The sequence below is a fragment of the Macaca fascicularis genome, chromosome 15, assembly GCF_037993035.2.
Source record: "Macaca fascicularis isolate 582-1 chromosome 15, T2T-MFA8v1.1".
Lineage (NCBI taxonomy): Eukaryota > Metazoa > Chordata > Mammalia > Primates > Cercopithecidae > Macaca > Macaca fascicularis.
This window is the reverse complement of record NC_088389.1, coordinates 59497261-59517558: the sequence shown is the minus strand read 5'-3', so window position 1 is coordinate 59517558 and position 20298 is coordinate 59497261. Positions and strand designations below refer to the sequence as shown.

At 45.6% G+C, this 20298-nt stretch overlaps 1 protein-coding gene across 2 annotated transcripts in view; it reads right to left on the bottom strand.

Moving 5' to 3' along the window:
* GABBR2 (gamma-aminobutyric acid type B receptor subunit 2) overlaps positions 1–20298 on the bottom strand; it is a 417858-nt gene that overhangs the window by 321096 nt on the left and 76464 nt on the right. The gene's annotated exons all lie outside the window — the stretch shown is intronic.

The following is a 20298-nucleotide window of genomic DNA, read 5'->3' as shown; positions in this document are numbered from 1 at the left end:
GTGCTCTTTTCAGCCACCCTGTTTGTGGCAATTTGTTCTGGCAGCCACAGGAAGCAAAGACAAGGTGCCTCCTTAATCCCAGTTACTCTGGAAACTGAGGCAGGAGAATTGCTTGAGCCCGGGAGGCAAAGGTTGCAGTGAGCAGAGATTGCACCATTGCACTCTAGCCTGGGTGAAAGAATGAGATTCTGTCTCAAAAACAAACAAACAACAACAACAACAAAAACAAGGTGCCTCCTTGACATCACTCTCCCCACCTTCCACTGCCTTCTCAAGCCTCCCTCTGTCCAGGGAGGTCATTCCTCCCTGCTGCCTACAGAACCACCATCCTGTCCTCTCCCAACTGGGCTACTTCCACCCAACAATGGGCTCCTCAGCCCCCAACACCAGCCTGAGATAAAGACTGGGATAAAGATCAATGCCGCTACCCTGCCTCCCGCCCTGTAAGGCCCTGCGTGGCATGGCCACCGCCACTTCCACTGCCTACCTTGTCCCTAGGTCACCCTGGTGTCTTAGGCTTCAGTCACAGTCCCTTGTAGTTGCCATGTCTCCTTCAGCCATGGAGCCACCACACTTACTGTCACCCCATCCCATTCCTGCCCTATGTATTTCCTACTTGAGCTTCTCCAACAACGAAAACTGCTATGGATTCCTTCATCACATCCCAAGTGCACCCGAGGAATGAATGAATGAATGAATGAAGAATGAATGAATGAATGAATGAAATTGGAAGATTCATATATCCCAGGCATAGCTAACTGGACAAGGTATGTAAACCTAAGCCATAGGCTAGCTGCTGACCTGTAACCTTGCAGGCCCCGGAAAAATGAGCTGGCAAGGCAGAGATTTTTCTCTCTTGAGAATCTGGATTTGGAAATGTTAAGAAAATGAGAAAGTGCTCTTCAGAGCACACACCACTTTCTTAGAAAAGCCTCCCCAATTCTGGGTAGGTTCCCCAGTCACGCACACTCCCACCACCATGTACCTTTCCCTCGTGGCTGTGGTCACACTACATCTGTCTGCCTCACTAGACCCCATGTTCCATGGCAGCCTTGTTCAGCACTGCTTCCCTGGTGCACCCAAGGAGTGAATGAATGAATGGCAATTGACCGAGGAGCCATGTGAGTTCATCTCACAACATAGCTGGAGGCTACACCAGGAGAATGATTCATTCCAGAATCCAGGAGGTGGAGAAGAGGCCTGCTCAGTTCCTGGCTGGTCTATCCAAACCCATCTTCGAGGCTCTATCTGGGCCCTGCCCAGGAAGAGAGAAGGGGCCACCTGCAGAGTGTCCCCAGAGTCAGCCAGTCTGGAGAGCGGACAGCCAATTATATCCCATGAGTTTTGGCTTCAGAGCCTGTAGCTGTTCAGCCAGTAGAAGGGCCCCCTCAGGCCCAGCGTGGCCTGCACAGCTCTGATGGGCTCTCAGCGGCAGAAAGCACAGATGCGGTGTGTTTGGTTCCAGAGGAAAGGACCAGAACTAGGATACGGGGGCTGGGGCAGAAAACTACAGGGAGGCAGGCACCAGATGGAGAATAATGACATTTTTTTCAAAGCCAGGCCTATGCTTGGATGCAACAGAAAGGTGGCCGGTCAGCCAGTCCTGGAGCTGTCCAGGTGTTAGATGCCCACCTGTGTGACAGACTTAGGAGGGATTCAAGCACTAGAGGACCCCCTCTAACCCAGAGAGTCTGCGCTTTTGTTCTCACTATCACAGTTATATACATTCTAATGTGCTGTCACAGCCTCATCTGTTTCCTGGAGAATGTGACAAGCACTGTTTTATGAAGAAAGTAAACAAAAGAATCCCAGCCAAGGTGGTATCGCAAATTAAATTCACATTTTGAGGTCTCCTCCTCCTTGCTGTAACAAACACACAGCAATGATAGCTGAAATACAAAAATAGAAAATTTGAAGACATAGCATTACTCAAAAATAAAATTCTCAAGGGGGGAAAGAAAAAACCACAACATGGTGAGTGGAGATGAGGCTGCAGGCTTGATGGGCTCTGAGTGCAATACAGAGAGAAGTGCCTGGCATTGACAATTCTCTGGGGTAACAGAGACTCATAGCACCCCCAAGTAAAGGCGGGGGCCAGAGCCACAATCAATGCAAAAGAGAACTAGAGTCAAGCTCACTATATGAAGCAAAAGGTTGGAGCACAGCCAGTAGAGAAGGGCTTCCTCTGCCCTAGAGGGAAGCTGGGACGAAGTTCTACCAACTGCTACCTGCTGCCTTGGCCCACAGGAAGCTGCACGCTCTGGATGGCAGGACAAGGTGGAAAACAGTGACAGATGGAATGCAAATATGGCCAGTTACTCACCCCTTCCTATACCCATGGCCTTTGGAATGACTTCGAATCTCCTACCATCAAAAGTCGAGTTTGCACCCACGACCAGTTTATGCCTATAATTCCAACACCTTGGGAGGCCAAGGTGGGGGGATCGCTTGAAGCCATGAGTTTGATACCAGCCTGGGAAACATGATGAGACGCAATCTCTATAAACATTTTAAAAAATTAGCCAGGCATGGTGGTACACACCTGTAGTCCCAGCTCATCAGGAGGCTGAGGCACAAGAATTGCTTGAGCCCAGTAGATTGAGGTTACAGTGAGCCATGATTGTACCACTGCACTCCAGCCTCGGTGACGGAGAAAGACCCTGTCTCAGGGGGTAAAAAAAATGCTGGAGGTGGGTAGAGTCTACTTTCCCACCTTTTGAATCTGGGCTGGCCTTGTGACTTGATGTGGCCAAAAGAATATGATAAAAGTGAGAGGAAGCCTGTTCCAGGCATAGGCCTCAAGAGTTACCGGAAAAAGACAGTTTCTAAGGAGTCAATAACTGGATGGACAGCAGACATCTCTTCAGCAACAAGAGGCCCAAAACACAAACTCTGAAGGGAAATAACTGCATGCCTAGAATTCTGAACTCTGCTAAAGCAGTATTCAAAAGTGAGAGGAAAGGACCTTTTAAGACATCCAAATATTGAGTGTTGACCATCCTTGGCACTCACCATATGCACTGAGTCTAACTTGAGAATGAACTCAGCCAGAAGAAAAGGGAACCCAGAAGAAGGAATGGGGCACAAAAAACTGGCAAGCAAAAGCATTAGGAAAATGTGTCGGCGAAGTTAATGAGCTACTAACGATAACACGAAAATAATAACAACTAAAATTTTTGGAACCAAAATTCTAGGAAACAATGATAGAACAGGTATTAGTGGGTTGTGAGGCATGATTACAATTCTCATCAGATTCAGTAGAGGAGAATGATATTGAATAGCATTAGATTTGAGTAGAAAAAAAGAAATTAATTTAGGATATATGCTAAAGTGTTAAGGATATAACCATATCAGCAGAGGAAAAAGGGGGAGTGGCAGAAGGAACACTCAAAATAAGAGGGTAGAAATATATCATTAATCACAATTAATATAAACCAATTAAAACCACCTACTAAAAGACAAACTAGGCCGGGCGCAGTGGCTCATGCCTCTAATCCCAGCACTTTGGGAGGCCAAGGCAGGTGGATCACCTGAGGTCAGAAGTTTGAGACCAGCCTGGGCAACATGGTGAAACCCCACCTCTACTAATAATACAAAAATTATACAGGCATAGTGGCGCAAGCCTGTAATCCCAGCTACTCGGGAGGCTGAGGCAGGAGAATTGCTTGACCCTGGGAGGCAGTGATTGCAGTGAGCTGAGATCGCGTCAATGCACCCCAGCCTGGGCAACAAGAGTGAAACGGTGTCTCAAAAAAAAAAAAAAAAAAAAAAAAATTTAAATAAATAAATAAAAGACAAACTAAAATGAGTAAAACAAAATGGGCTATAGAATGTTATATATATAGTATGATGTTTACATAAAGCTTAAAAATACTATAGATTGTTTACAGACATGCACATCTGCAGTAAGACATAACAATAGAGATGGGAGAAATAGAACTAACTTCTAGATAGCTGTTGTTTCTGTGGAGGGAAGAAGCGGGGAGTGGGAATGGAGAAGGATAAAAAGGTGCTTTGGCAGGGGAGGGAGGGAGGGAGGGCGGGGGGAGGGAGGGAGGGAGGGCGGGGGGAGGGAGGGAGGGAGGGAGACAGACATATGTGAAGATCAACCCTATAGAACTTGACCTCAAATGTAGACTGTAAACTCAATTCATCCAGGAGCTGGCTCTTTTTAACACAGGTCTCAGTGATGCTATTGCCCAGAAACAGACTTTCAGGGTATATTAACCTTCCCTCTGCCTGTTGTTCTCTCAACCTGGAACAGCTTCTCTGTCCTGCAACCTTTTCAATCAAAATTCTTCACCCCCCTCTGTTCAGCTGACACACCACTCTGACGGATCCTTCCATAAGAAGAAATGCCCCTGCCCAGGGACAACCTCGGGTCAGCCCTGGGCTGGCTGGCCACCTCTGCCTCTCTCGCTTTATAGGCTCCTGAGGCAGGGATGCCACCCAACTCACCCCTGAATCACCAGCCCCTAGCAGGATGCGGGACACACCAGAGCACACGGTCAATGCAGATGGTCTGGATGGCCCAGCTGTAGACCCCAGAGGCACAGAGTCCTCCTAGTGTGAAATTTACTGAGGAAATGAGGAAGGACCACAAGCCTGTCTCGGCACAGTAACAGGTGGCATTCACAGCGGACTGGTGAAAAGGTATCAGCTGTTCCACGGAAGTGAAGTTCTACATAATAAAGCATATCTCATTAAGTGCTCCAACTTAAGCTGTGTTTGATAGACTAATTTTTAAAATGCGATTTATACATGGCTGCAGGTTTTAGACATGACCTTACTGTTCAAAATTCTTTCTCCTCCCCATCCCCAGTACGTTTTGAAATTGCTAAGGTAACATGTACTTGTAGAAGAGTCCAACAATACAGTCATGGATGAAGCGAGAGGCGCCAAGTTGCTCCCCACTTCCCTTGCCTCCAATCTCACCCTCCAGGAATAATCAGTGTCAACTCCCTGCTCTCGAAAAACACATGGTGCTGTACATAGCCCAGATCCTTTCTTCCAGGCCACTCAGTGTGTGCCCGGAACTGTGCTGGACTCCTTGATACATATTTAATTTCACCCTCTAAACAGCTCTGTGTTGGAGGGAGGGGCATTGCCCCAGAACAAAAGCCACGGTCCGGAATGTGACTCCAGAGCCTGGCTTCCTGCCTCTCAATCCCGGTTCTTTCATCTATGAACTAGGTGAGCTTGTGCAAGTTTGCACCTGTTTGTGCCTCAGCTGCTTAGTGCTAATAACTAGTGGTTCCTTCATGGTAAATTGTGAGAATTAAATTCATACATGTAAAGAACTAAGAACAGTGTCTGACACATAGAAAGCTGATAAATTACTATTTCCATCTTATAGATAAGGAAACTGAGATTCAGAGAGGTTAAGTGACTTACCAAATCCAACCAATGGTTATGAATTTCAAGCCATGGACCTGCCAGGAACATATGTGGCCCCCTGGGGAAGATACAGGGTATGGGGTGTTACACTGCCCTCCATCCTAATTTCCCAACATGCTTTTCAAATCCTCAGGGTCTTTGACATTTCTTCCCTTTCTCACCCTCCGGGTCAGGCAGTACGCTGCCATTTCTTGCCACTGGCTATCAACCCTACATCAGCTGTCTCCATCAACCTTACTCTTGTTCCTAATTGGCTGACTTGCTGTAGTCTGGAAACCAAAGATAATACAACTGGTAAGAGAAGTGCACAACACAAGTTCAGCTAGGAACTGAGAGAAGACGGAAGCAGAGCTCCCAGACAAACCAAATGAGCCTTAAGAAAAGCTGGCCAGATGCGGTGCCTCACGCCTGTAATCCCAACACTTTGGGAGGCCAAGGTAGGCAGATCATTTGAGGTCAGGAGTTCAATACCAGACTGGCCAACACGGTGAAACCCCTTCTTTACTAAAAATACAAAAATTAGCGGGGCATGGTGATGCATGCCTGTAATCCCTGCTACTCGGGAGGCTGAGGCAGGAGAATCGCTTGAACCCAGGAGGCAGAGGTGGCAGTAAGCCAAGATTGTGCCACTGCACTCCAGTCTGAGCTACGGAGACTCCGCTCCATCTCAAAAAAAAAAAAAAAGAAAGAAAGAAAGAAAGAAAAAGAAAAAAAGAAAAGTCTTCTACTTCGGCAGTTTAGAGACCTGCACAGTCAGCTGGGTTCTGGATAGATGAAGTGACTGGATCTGTGTTCTCTGGATAAGTGAGGTATTGATGTATGAATATATTTGCCACATTTTAAAATTAAAGTTTCTGATTTAGGCATTTGCTAATTTCTCTGCCCTCAAAATGCAGAACCATGAATCACAATCCCTTTGACGGTGTGTTTCACTTTAAATATCTACATTCCAGGCTTCCCCAGGTAACCGCACGTCAGTTCTAACCACTCTCCTCCATTCACATTCTGAAGGTGTAAATGAGACCTAGAATTTTCCTAGGTGCCTGCTGCATTGCACTTAAATAACTTCCCAATCCACCATGATAAATTCTTTTTATGATGGATGATCACAAGTTTCTGTCAGATGTGTATGTGTGTGAATGAATGCTAAACTATGCCACAAACCAAACATGCACTGGGTGCCGGCTCTGGGTTGGGTGCTCAAGGGTACCAAGGAAAGCCAGACCCAGTTGCTCCCCAAAGGTGAGGGTCTGGAGATGTGGGGAAATGGGGCCCAGAGAAAGGAAAGGCAGCTTGAGAAATTAAGGGAGGGAATACTAAAAGGAGTTGAGGATGTCTAGACAAGGAGACGCAAATGCAGCCTGGGAGAGCAGGGACACTGAATGACTGGGAGCCCCAAGGACCTCTAAGGTTTCTGATTTTATTTTCATAGTCACATTGTTGTACTTGTTGGAATCATAATGAAAGCATATGCATTAGAGATATTGCTGTGGACCACACAAAAATACCAAAATTCAGCAGAAGGAATGACAAGTGAGATGGGACCTCCGGCACAGTCAGAGAACTTGGATCCCTAAAGGGATTTCCTTGGCCTTGATTCTCTGATTAGATCCTCTCGAGTCACGATCCTGAGAATCCTAACCTCTCCTCTAGTGAATGCAGGAGACCCAGGTCATTTGTTCACACACACACAAAAAAAGCTTCAGGAAACCCAACACTGAAGTCACAGCAGGGACAGGCTCACTGTGGAGTCAGAACAAGGTCACAGGCAGTGATGGAAGAATCATGGCCAGAGTGGACGTACAGCCAGACAGATCTGCACCCAGTGACGGCCCCACTACCTGCAGTCTGTGTGACCTGGAGCAAGTCCCCTTACCAGTCCGAGCCTCCGTTTCCTCACCTATTGAAATGAGATGACATCTATCCAATTGGGTTATCTGTGAGGACTGAAAAATTGGTACAGAAAAAGCTTAGCCCAGTGCCTGCTCTATAGAAAGTGCTAAAAAGAGTAGCTGTGGTTCTTATTCTTGCCATCATTAAGAAACGTGATTTTACCCATGTCAGAGGCCTGTGTCCTCATGGCCGTCAGGCTCAGGGCTAACCAATCCTGCAGCTCCAGTTCTCTGGTCTCAGACTTCATGAAGGGCATCCACCTTTATTCCACAAGATCCCTCTAAACAGCTTAATCACAGGCGCCCTCGGAAGGGGAACGACACTTGGCATAATTACTAGTCTTGTGCCCTTTCTGTAATCTCGACTTTGTGGGGATTGTTCGATCACAATAGTTGGGGGGTTTGTGCGCGGTATTTAATTAGGCAGATGAAAGCACGTTAGGATGAAACAATAGTATCTCTAATTTAATGACATGTTCTGCATCTTACCCTGCAACAATGACAAAAGATGCCTCCATGCAAAGGAAAAAAATTGCTCCATCTTTCTCTTTCTCTCTGTCTCTCTGTCTGACTCTTTCTGTCTCTTTCTCTGAATATTTCTATTTCTCTCTCTCTCTGTCCCTCTGTCACTGGGTGTGCTTCTCCCTGTCTCTCTTTCTCTATTTCTGTCTGCCTCTCTATCTCTGTGAGTGCTTCTCTCTGTGTGTCTCTCTCTGTCTCTGTTGCTCCTCTCTCTCCAGTTGACATCTGCTTAACATGGTTCCCACCTCTCCAGCAGCCCTGGTGAACCAGCCTTTGCGAAGTGCTCCTGACTCCTTGATGTGATCATGACAGAAAGACTCCAGAAGAGACAGGCCCAGGGGAGAAAGTGAGGCACAGTGTGACTGTCTGGGGCTTCTGGTCCCAATTCTGTAACCTCAGGCATGTCACTCCCCTTCTTGCCAATGATCTCTTCTATAAACTGACAGCTTTAGTTTAAGCCTGGCCTGATTTTTCTTTTAAAAAATATTTATAAAAGAGAAAACATTCAATAAGAACATATGTTGGTGGGGAAAAGTGAAGTTAAGTGTTCTAAGATCTTTATACTGCCTGTAATGAGCATAAATATATTAAGTTTAAAATTTTAGAAATTGTTTCAATTTTGAGGGTAAATATTAAAAGAATAGAAACACTATAACTCCCTAGCAGAAGGAAAACAGAAATAATAAAAATAGACAAACCCAAAAGAAGGTAATAGAAGAAACCTATAAGAAGGAAGGCAAATATAAGCACAAAATAAAATTTTAACCCCTCCGCCCCAGAAAAAATGTATTAGGCCTTGTGCCCTTGGAACCAAGATTTGAGGGAGATTTATAAAATTAAACATAGTTTAAGAAGGGATAATTAAACATAATAAAAACAAGATCATTAAGCACAACCCAGAAAAAGATTTGCAGGTAACAGGATGATCTCAGAGGTCTTGTCTAGCTCTAAAATTCTATTATTTTAATTCTGGGCTGTAAAATGCCAACATTTACCCAAGTCAATAAACATCAAGAGACTGATATTTCATCGGAATCCAAGTCTGATTTTTCAATATTGATTTTTGTGAAGTCAATTTTGGTTTCAAGTGCCTTTTTAAATTGGTGCTCCTGTGGTGTCAAATGTCAACATTTATTTTTCCAGAACTCTCCTTCCTGTGGGGACTCTGGTCAGCGAATGAAGCTTTTGATACTTGTAGTTCCTTGCTTTTCTTGCTTCTGATTGAGGGCCCTGATTAATAGTGTATGATGTTTTTCACTGAGCCTTTAGGGTTTCCATTGGGATATAAAAAGTAATTTCTGTATGCACCTCCATCATGAAAAAGCCAGGCGAGGAAGGGTTGCAGTGTGGGTGAGAAAGGAGGGTTCATTTGTGGTCTAGCTGGAAGCTTCCCAAGTTTCACGTACACCTGCATATGAACCCCAGCTCACCACTTACCTGCTGTGTGACCTTGTGCAGGTCACTTACCCTCTCTGTGCTTTGTTGGATCATTTGCAAAATGGACTTAACACCTATCTTATAGAGAGGCTGTGAGAAACCAGTGAGATAGTACATGTGGATGTCTGGCCCAGAGCCTGGCCCACAGGAGGCAGTCAGCAAACGCCAATTCTCCTGAACCCCTTGATTTATTTTCTGTCTACTGCTACATTTTATTTTTTCAAATCTATAGTAAAGCTGAAGGGATAGAACAATTAATACTCATATACCTGTTGTCTTTTCACCAATCACTAATATTTTCTCTCTTTCTTTCTCTCTCTCTGTCTTTTCCCCTGAATTATTTGGGTGCAGTTTGCAAACATAAGATCACCTTACCTCTAATATCAGGGATGTATCACCTAAGGTTAAGGACTGTCTCCTACATACATTACTACTCTCTACCTTAATAAAGGAATATTTTTAAATAATCTTATTTAAAATAAAATCAATAAATTTCCCAGTTGTTCCAAAAATGTATTTATGGGTTGTTTTAAATTCTAGATTTAAAAAGAAATTTACCCATTACATTTGGTTATCAATGTCTCTTTGCCAACCCATCCTTGATTTTTTAAATGGTATTCCTCCAAAGCAAGCAGGGGACAAAAGAATAGCTGATAACTTGGTAGCAGAAGAGGTAAGAAGGAACTCTGGGAATTAGGGTTTGAATCTTCTCTGAGGCATCAGGTCCGGGTAATCTTGAGCGTCATGCTTCCTTTCTGCAGATGTTTTCATTATCTGTAACTGATGGCTTGCACTGGCCCGTCTCAGCACCATCATTATTGCTCCAGTGGAGGGAGTTGAGGCTCAGAGGCCTTTGAAGTCACACAGAGCCCAGTTTGAATCCCACTCGCTATCTGTATGGCCCTCAGCAAACTACCTTCCACCTCTGAGTCTCAGTTTCCTCATCTACAAAATGGGTGCACTAGTACTTGTGCCTACCTTATAAAGCCATCATGAGAATTAAACATGTGAAACACTAGGCACAACGGCAGGCACAGTAATGGCTCAGTGGGGAAAAAAAAAAGCTATTATTGTTATTAATGTTGCAGGAATTATAGACTCTACAGTCAAAGCTCTTATCTGCACAGCAATTACCCTTGGCTTATAAAGAGCCCTTCACAATTTATGAAGCACTTTCTCCATTATCTCCTGTTGAATGCATGGCAGTCCAGGGAAGTGGGCCATGTGGGGACAATTATCCCCACCTTAGAGAGGGGACTCGAGGCTCAAAGAGGTTGAACAGTTTGGCTGAGGTTACCGCTGGTTACAGAAGGAACCAGGACTTGCGGAGTGAAGCAGGGGCACCGCTGCCATCCCACCCTCCAGTTCCAAGTTCTTTTTCTGTATCCATGGCATCCATTCTTGCCTTGAGAACACACATCCTGTCTTATTCCAGACTTTGTGACTGTGCTTCTCAGAGCCCCTGTCCCCTACCACGGATGGAATACGATTCCTCCACCTCGTCAGGCAGCTAGTGTTCACAGAGCACAAAACAGAAAGGCATGCTGCGAACTGCAAAGCATTCTGCAGACTCTGTGGGCCTACTAAGGGCTCCTTCAGGAAATACATGCTCCTTTACAACAGGAGCCAAATAATTAGCACAGAAAATTAAGGTCCCTTCTCCCAGGCCTCATTTCTGAATCATAAACTACACGAATCAAAGTCATTTTGAAAAATGGCTTTTTATTTGTCATGATTTTCATTTCCTCAAAGAGAAGGTATATTGTACTGGGCAAAAATCAATGCTTCCCTGTAATAATGTGCCTACAGATATCCGGTGCTGAAAGCCTCAAGCAGAAGGAATGGAAGTGTATCTATACAATACATCAGTCACATCGAGAATCTGAAGATCAATTCTTTATGGGCTTGCATGAAAAATGCACAATTTTAAAATCAAAATACAAAATAACTATAAGATTTTAAGACCAAAAAATGTGTCTTGCCACCAAAAAAAAAAATAGTCTTTAGGCATCCCAACTAAAAATGCATTCTTTTAATGACCCAAATATTATCAGAGCATCCTCTACTTAAGAACCTGGTGACTCTTCCTCCATCCCATCTGCAACTCACATACATTTTACTTATGTTTTTGGTGTTGTGCTTTGTTTTTTTGAGACAGGGTCTTGCCCTGTCACCCAGGATGGAGTGCAGTGGTGTCATCACAGTTCATTCAGTCTCAACCTCCCAGGTTAAATGGATCCTTCCACCTCAGCCTCCTGATTAGCTGGGACTATAGGTGCACACTGCTACACCTGGCTAATTTTTGTACTTTTTTGTAGAGATAGGGCTTCACCATGTTGCCCAGGCTGGTCTCGAACTCCTGGACTGAAGTGATCCTCCTGTCTCGGCCTCCCAAAGTGCTAACTCCCATATTTTATAACTACCAAACCAAAACGCTCAGTAATGATAGAAAAGAAGGAAAGCAATAAATGTTTGTTCAGCTAGCTACGTACTGCAGTCTAGGCAAGTTGCAAGAGAAGCAAGAGTGATTAAGACCCACACTTGTCCTCAGGATGCTCAGAGTCAGACTGTATGTCAGACCAGAGCACTCCTCAGCTCAAAATCTTCCTGCGGTGCCCTGTCTCGCTTGGAGTCAAAGCCAAAGTCCTTGCAGTGGCCCCCAGCCCTCTGTGGCCTGCCCTGGGGTGGTATTCTTTGATGTCACCTCTTTTACTTTTCACAGTGGTGAGGCAGGTACTTGTATTAATTTCCTATGGCGGCTGAGACAAATCACTGCAAACTTAGTGGCTTCAATGACACAGAGACAAACACAGAAGAGTCTGAGGGCAATGGAGACACTCTGTAATGGTGGCTACGTATCATTACGTATTTGTCCGAACCCACAGAATATACAACACCAAGGACTCTGGGTGATGACGCTATGTCAGTGTTGGTTCATTGACTGGAACAAATGGACCACTCTGGTGGGGATGTTGATCATGGGGGAGGCTGTGCATGTGTGGGAGGCAGAGAGTATGTGGGAAATCTCTCTACTTTCCTCTCATTTTTGTTGGGAACATAAAACTGCTCTAAACATTTATTTTTAAAATAAAGTCTTCAGGTGGGGTGCGGTGGCTCATGCCTGTAATCCCAGCACTTTGGGAGGCCGAGGCAGTTTGATTGCTTGAATGCAAGAGTTCAAGACCAGTCTGGGCAACATGGTAAAACCATGTCTCTACAAAAAAATACAAAAATTAGCTGGGGGTGATGGCCCATGCCTGTAATCCCAACTACTTGGGAGGCTGAGGTCGGAGGATCACTTGAGCCTGGGAGGCAGAGGTTACAGTGAGCTGAGGTTGTGCCACTGCACTCCAGCCTGTGCAACAGAGTAAGACCCTGTCTCAAAAATAAATAAATAAAATAAACTCTTTTTTAAAAAACATACAAAAACGCCTAATTGTCTCACAATTTTGGAGGCCAGAATCCAAAATGGATCTCACTGGGCTAAAATCCAGTTGTCAGCAGGGCTGCATTGCTTCTGGAGCCACTAGGGGAGAACTCATTCTCTTGCCTTTCCTACCTTCTGGAGGCCACCTGTAATCCTTGGCTCATGGCCCCTTCCTCCATTTTCAAAGCCAGCAGTGCAGCATCTTCTAATCTCTCTTTGACCCATCTTCTGTTGTCACAGCTCCTTCTCTGCCTCTGACCCACCTGCCTCCCTTCTAAGATCCTTGTGTTACTTCAGACCCACGTGGATAATCCAGGATAATCTCCCCTCTCTAGATCCTTAACTTAATCCCATCTGTCCTATGTAGAAAGTAAGATAGCCACATGTTCTGCCATGAGAACATGGATATCTCTGGGGGCCATTTTTCTGCCTACCACAGTCTTCATCATATCCATTTTTCAGATGGGGAACCTGAGGCACAGAGCAGCTCTGTAACTTCCCAGGTCTCACAGGGGGCAAGTGGCTGAGCTGGGATTTAAAGGCACAGTCAAACTGCAGAGCCCAAGCCCTCCGTCTCTCCTGTGAGGTCACCTGGCAGGTGCAGAGATGTTTGAGCCTCTCGATTTGGCTGGAGAGCCAAGGACAATAAGGCGGGCGAGGCAGGGGAGGTCAATGGCAGTGGTCCTGGGCACTGTGGAGTGGCTGGACCAGGTCCTGAGGGGTGCACAATGTGAGCCACACGAAGATCTGGCCTCCCCTTTGACTCACAGGCAGCGTGCGCAGGATGGCAAGCAGCAGACAGGGCCAGGGCCTACAAGTCTCAGCATAAGGCTGCAGGCCAAGCAGACACCATGACCTCACAGCCTCAGTGGTTCCTGTGGACCTGCCTAGAGAACCTGGCCCCCATTGGGATGCTGGTGTCTCACCCCCATTCCATGAGAGGTGGATATATTTTGGCCAGAACTGTGGGAGAGAAAAACTTCAATTATCCTAATTGTTCAAATACCGTCTTCTAGTAGAAAAGAAATGAGATGTTAAACAAAAGGTGGGCGGGTGGTTGTAACAAAGACAGAGAGACTTAGGGTAGGAGGCAGGGTAGGGAGGAAGAGAGACTCTCAGGAAGAGAAAGGAAGAGGAGGCAGCAAGGAGCTGCTGGTAGCAGCCAAGGAAGCAAGCTGCAGGCCGAGCAGACACCTTGACCTCTTGGTTTGCGATGGTCTCTGTGGACCCACCTAGGGAACTTGGCCTGCACAGAATACAGAGGAAGCTGGGAGCTGCAGAACGCTGAGGCCAGCCGCTGGCAAATGCACTGAGAATCAGTGGTGGGCCAGGTAGGAACCCCCAGCCAGGGGCAGACAGGGAGGCAGCTTGCATCAATTTACTGTGGGACCTTGAGCAAAGACTTTTCTCTCTCTGGACCTCAGTTTCCCTTTGTGTATTTGTGGAGAGGAGGGATCGGCCTGTTGCTCCACAGGGCTTTCTGTAGTGCAGAGCCTCTCCTCCATCACCTGCCCTGGTGTAACTGCCAGTAAGCCCTCCTCCCAGCCTCCAGAGGCTTTGCTGGCCACCTGCACCCAGGAAGCACTGCCCAAGCCCAGCCAGGCTACCTTCTGGGAACCTGGAACCAGAGCCCGTACATACTGCTGGACGATGTGTCAAGGCCTCAGCAGAGGGTCCCACAGAGGGGGCTACAACCTAGCCCATGCCCCAGTTGCCACACAGCATGCCCACCCAAAGGCACACTTGTGCTCCCTCCAGGCTGCTCCACCCCTGCCCTACCCCCACATTTACCTCCACTCACCCACCCAGGGAAGGAAGCTCCTGGTCACTGATGCCCGGCTCAGGGCTCAGGACCATCCAGGAGACACCACCATCCACATTGCCTTTCTGTGGAAACTGTTCCCTGTCCTCAGACCCAGCGTGGCCCAGGCCCCTGAGAGAAGACAGCCTGCTGCCCTGAGAGCTGTGTCAGGAGACCTTGGGCAGAGAGAATGAGGACTTGGGAAGAAACTGCCTCTGCTGCTTCCTCGTAGGGGGTCTTGGAAAAGACCCCGAGCCTCTTCTCTGTGAGGGGCTGTGATACCCCTCGCCAGGCTGCTGAGAGTGTCAAATGAGACAACAGGGTGGCCGCTGCCTACAAACTGGAAGGCTCTACACAGACGTAGTGTGGTTAGGATCACTCTTCATCAAGGACTCACACACAGCTATGATGTCAGAGGTTTCCCTCCATCTTTAAGACAGACCTAAAATGAATTAAATCCCTATTCTCCTGCCCCCACAGGCCAGTCACAGTCTGGAGGGAATGCATTTAGGCAACTCTCTCCTTTCCTCCTCAGAGCACCTCAAGAAGCAGAGACTGGTTCCTGCCCATTTCACAAATGAAGAAACTGAGACTCAGAGAGGCAAAGGGAGCCAAGGAGCACACAATATGTAATGATCTGGATTCACACCAAGTGCGCCTGCTTCCAAAGCCTGACGTACCTTAAACAGGGGACATAGCTTAGACAGGGAAGCCAGGGCTCAGGAACGTGCGTAGGGAGGCCATGGGACAGCAGTAGAGGGGAGAGCTCCCTGACCGGGAGAAGGAGCACTGCAGCCGTGGGACCTGCCTGGGCAGAGATTCGGAAGTGAACCTTGAAAACATCATGCTGAGTGAAAGAGGCTGTCACAAAGGACCATACATTGTATAATTCCATTTATAGGAAACGTCCAGAATAGGTTAATCCAAAGAGACAGAAAGTAGATTGGCTGTTGCCAGGGGCTGGGTGGATTGGAGGAAAATCGGGAGTGACTGCTAATGGTTCCAGGGTTTCTTTCTGGGGTGATTAAAATGTTCCTAAACAGACTGTGGTGATGGCTGCACGACTCTGTGAATATATCAAAAACACTTAGATTATACATTTTAAATGGATGAATTGTATGTTAGGTGAATTATATTAAGATTTCAGAAAAGCTGTTATTTTGTTTTAAAAGGATAAGAAAATGAGTTGGACCTCTTGTTTAACCAGAGGTGAAATCGTAGAGAGGCAGTGAAGAGCCTGGGTCAAATCCTGATCTACCGCTTGCCCTCTGTGTGATCCTGGGCAAGTCACTTAACTCCATGCCTCAGTTTCTGCACAACAGGGATAACAATACTTATATCTCTTAGGATTACGAGGTTGGAGTTAGATTACGTAAATAGCTGTACTTAAAAAGGCTTGGCTCATTACAAGTTCTAGATGAGTGCTTGCTGTTATTTTTATTATCTGAGGCAACACCAAGCATTTGCATGTTGTTTATGTAAAGTTGCATCCTCTGCTCTGCGATGCAGTGGCCTAAAATGCTTCTCTTTGGAAGAAGGATTCATTCAGTCAGTCAACAAGCACTAATTTCTGCCTCTGCCTTGAACTTCTCTTCCAGATGCTCCTGGAGGGCTGAACCAGCAGAGAAGTTACAAGGAAGTGATTTCTAAGACACCATTGACATCATCCTGCTTCAGGAATAAGTGAGAACATGAAATGCCTAGGTTTGAAACTGCCTTTCTTGAGTGAGGACTGCAAGGAGAACCTTGGATGCTTTTCAGATGCTTCCTGTGTTTCACAGTCTCTGAGATTTGCTTCCTAAACAAGATGAGGCAGCTGAGCCATAAGGGTGTGGGATCAGCTTCAGGGAGGTCAGCCTCAGCCACTAGTGAGCCGATTTGGGACAGTGATCCTCAATGTCAGATGTCCACATGACACTCACAGCCCACGTGGACTCTGGGACTTTCTGCATGAATAAGCTAGTGAGACTGGAGGCCAAGCAGTCGGCAAGCTGTGGCCCCCTCCATCATCTTCCTCGGAGGCCAAATCCCTCCTGAGAAAGGGCACCTGGACCACCAGAAGCTTGGTCGGGGAGGACAGGGGCCACGCACCCAGGAAACAGGCTACGGCTTCAAGGGTTGAGGCGCTGTGAATGAGATCGGGATGGAGAGAGTCGAGACAAGCTATTCCCCAGCCTCTTGTTCATTCTTCTGGCTAATGCAGGAATCATGGGGCCAGTCATATGAAAGACTGCATTCCAGAGGGCTTTGTAAGCTGTCCCCACTCGGGTCTGTTAGTCTCATTAGGAAAACCTGACCAACTGTGTAAGTGGTAGAACAGAGAAAGCGTATGCTGTGAAGTGGTGATCGCCCTGTCACACAGAAGTGTCCACACAGGGCAGGTGACAGATGAGCACCCATCAGGGCGTTCTGAAGCGGGTCCGTGAGCTGGCTTATCTGTGAAGCCTCGTGGCCATTCTCCTCAGTGTCTGCCCCCCAAGCCTGAAGCTCAGTCAACGACAAAAGGCAGAAACCAAATGAGCTGGAAGGGGCCCCAGAGGCCATCTAGTCTAGCCCCTCTATTTTACCAAGGAAAAAACTGATTTTACAGACGAGAAGTTAACTTGCCCAAGGTCACGCAGCTCTTCAGGGCAGAGCCTGGAGTTTTAAATTGGCGTGTTCAATTGGGCCTGAAGTTGGACATGGGCAGCCAGACTTTCTGCTGAAAAAAACAGTTTCAAGACTTTATGTTCCAATTGTAGCTAAATGGCTTTTAATCAGATAAGGACACATCTCAAAAAGCACAGAAAATTTTAGAAAAATACAGCTTTCCCTTAAGCACCGTTACAAGTAGCAACTGAAAAGTTACACGATGTAAGATACAAGAATAACTTATGTGCGTTTAAAAGTATCCCACTTAGGCCAACAATAAACCTCATGTGCGTTTAAAAGTATCCCACTTAGGCCAACAATAAACCGTTTTAATTTTAGCTCATTTATCAGATGAGGAGGGTGAAGACCAGGGAAGCTTCAGCAAAGCAAGAACTAGAAGCTTGCGCTGACTCCAAACCCACTCCTCCAAACAGAAGGTTTTTGCAATGACCCCAGCTATCCTAAAGTCATATGTTATAAAGAAATATATAGTTTTAAAAGGCAGGGTAGCTAATTATCTAAGCAGCTTGCTGGCTACAAACATCCCCTGAACTTCACTTTCTGAAGTGAGAGCCTTCCCTGGGCTTTTGCTGGGATTTTATCAGCTCCGGGGCACCATTTGGCTGCAAAACACTTGAGCTTGCTGTGAAATTGCCACTTTATGTGGCAACACCTTTTCCTTTCTCTTTGATATCAAAAGTACATCCATGGCTTTTTTCAAAGCTTTTCTATTAGCTACGCTGCTGTACTTGACTTTTCCTCAGAGAAAACACTTTGTTCTCTTCTGTCTGTACGATCCAAACCACACCTGGAAATGGAACTTTCTCACCCCTCACACACCGCCCTGCCTTCAACAATCTCCTGCCAACTCATTCTCGAGATGTTTTTCCCTAAGAGGAAGGGTAAAGGTTTGCTATGTGACAGACTATGGGTCCCCCTGCAACCAGCTTCTCTTTCGTGCAGATCCCCCAGCTTCCTCCTGTGAAGCTGAAAATGCCACATGCAAACACGCACGCGCGTGCACCCACCCCTACAGGGGCTGCAGCTCCCGGGCCATTCCGTCCTTCCCCGCAACTGTGTCCTTTACAGGCCTTGCTTTTATCAGAGAAGAGCTTGACTTCTTGATCAATGTTAAACTTGTTACCAAATTTGAAACGAAGTCTAAGTCAGAACCAAAGGTGAAATCCTCAAAGCTTCAAATTCTAAAAAAAAAACATTCTGGGTAAGGAAAGGGATCATTCTGATACACACCTGGTACAAAACACTAAAGTTAATCTAAAAAGAGACTGAAGAGTTGAGGTTTAATGAGCAAAGGAATTCATTTGTACTTAATATTGATGTAATTTTTGATATGATCAAAAATGATGTGCCCCTTTATTTATCAAGAGAAAAATAAGAGATTATCCAGGTTTATGCTATTATTTTAATAAAAAAGAATAATTTTCATAGAAAATACCAGAAGTGATCATATGATAAGCCAAAAATTTCTTCTTCTTATTTATACCTAAGTTGATTCTAATCATTCAGCCTAAGCAAGCACATGTGCTACTGGGAGCTCCTTAAATTACAAGCTGTTTTCTTTTCCTCAAGACTAGATTATAAAAATGAAGCCTGAAAGGAATGGCCATCCTTTCACTCCTACCTCTAATAGCTTCAACATTCTCTGCCCACAGATACTTTTAACTGGATATAGTAGACACTGATGGACTGCCACGTAGCATTCCACTTCTTCTTACATTTTAGATAGACTTGATTTTCATTTGGGGTCACCCCTCCCCCATGTGTGTATGAAAGCCATGCTGTATGGAATACTGGTGCCTTGCTCCAAACCAATTGGCTTGCCCCTTTTTTCTTGATTGTGATTGGTTCCGGTGTAAGCCAATGAGAACATACAATTCCCAGAAGGATGTGCTTGGAAAATTTGGTACAAGGAACTGTGAAGCAAAGGTCACTGAGGTTATTAAAGAGAGTTGTGTTATGACAATCCAGATATTTTTGCCTTTCTGAGCCCCTTCCTCCATTTTAACACTGCATCAGTATTAAGATGAATATATTAATGTTACATCAAAACATTTTCTCCAATCTACAAGGTTTTTTTCTTTTCTTTTTATTTTAAATAAATTAAAACACTTTTGTGAGCTTCTAAAAGTATCCATGCGCCTCATGGATAAGTGAGCCCTATTACAGGATAGAGTTGACTCCAAATCCCACCCTACCTATGGGCTTCTCATTGTGAGCCCATGAATTTCTGTATGGTTTAGGTCACTCTGCATGACTCTTCTATTACTGGCAGCCAAGGGTATCCAGATACCCTGGAACAACAGACATAAAGGATCACTGGGTGAGAAGCATCTAGAGTAGGCAGCCAAACCAAATCTGAAATCAGTCAAACCCTGACTTAAATCCCCCTGGCACTAATCTTTCTTGGCCTTAATTTTCACATCTGTAAAGTGGGGATAACACCACCTAATAGACAGGATCACTCAATGAGAGATGAGGCTGGCAGGAGGTGGTGTTATTCACTGCATGATGGTCCTTAATGTCATGATCTTGTTTTCATCATTATGACTGAGGGGTGGCTGTGGATACCTGGCATCAGGTGACTGACACAGGCATTATGAGGACTACAGGAGCTTAAGCAGTGGCCCAAAGACCTGCGGAGGCAGGACAGACTTAATTTTCACCTCCTTTCATGTGCTTTTCCTTAGCTCAGCAGCAAGAGGGTAGAGAAATGATCAAAACACAGACAGCCAAAAGAGAAAAGAGAAGCAAAGAGAATTTATTTAGAAAATTGGGAGACCACTGGCAATTGGGAAACTAAATTTTCAAGCAAGCAAAGACCAACCAATAAAGGAAAGGAGTCAGTGTGAGAGGCCTCAAGTCTCTTAAAAAAATGAAAAAGGAGAGTTGAATAGGATGGCTTTTAAGAGGACACCAACCTACTATAATACTTTCAAACTATAAAGTTGCACCGTCCAACATTGGTAGCCACTAGCTGCAGGTCACTATTATTTAAACTTAAATTAATTCAAATCAAATTGAATTTATCAATTCAGTTCCTTCGTTACACTAACCCCATTTCAAGTACTCACCAGCCACATGTGGCTAGTGGCTACCATTTGAGACAGCACAGACAGAGAAAGGTTCCATCATCACAGGAATTTCTACTGCATAGTGCTGCTGGAGAGTGA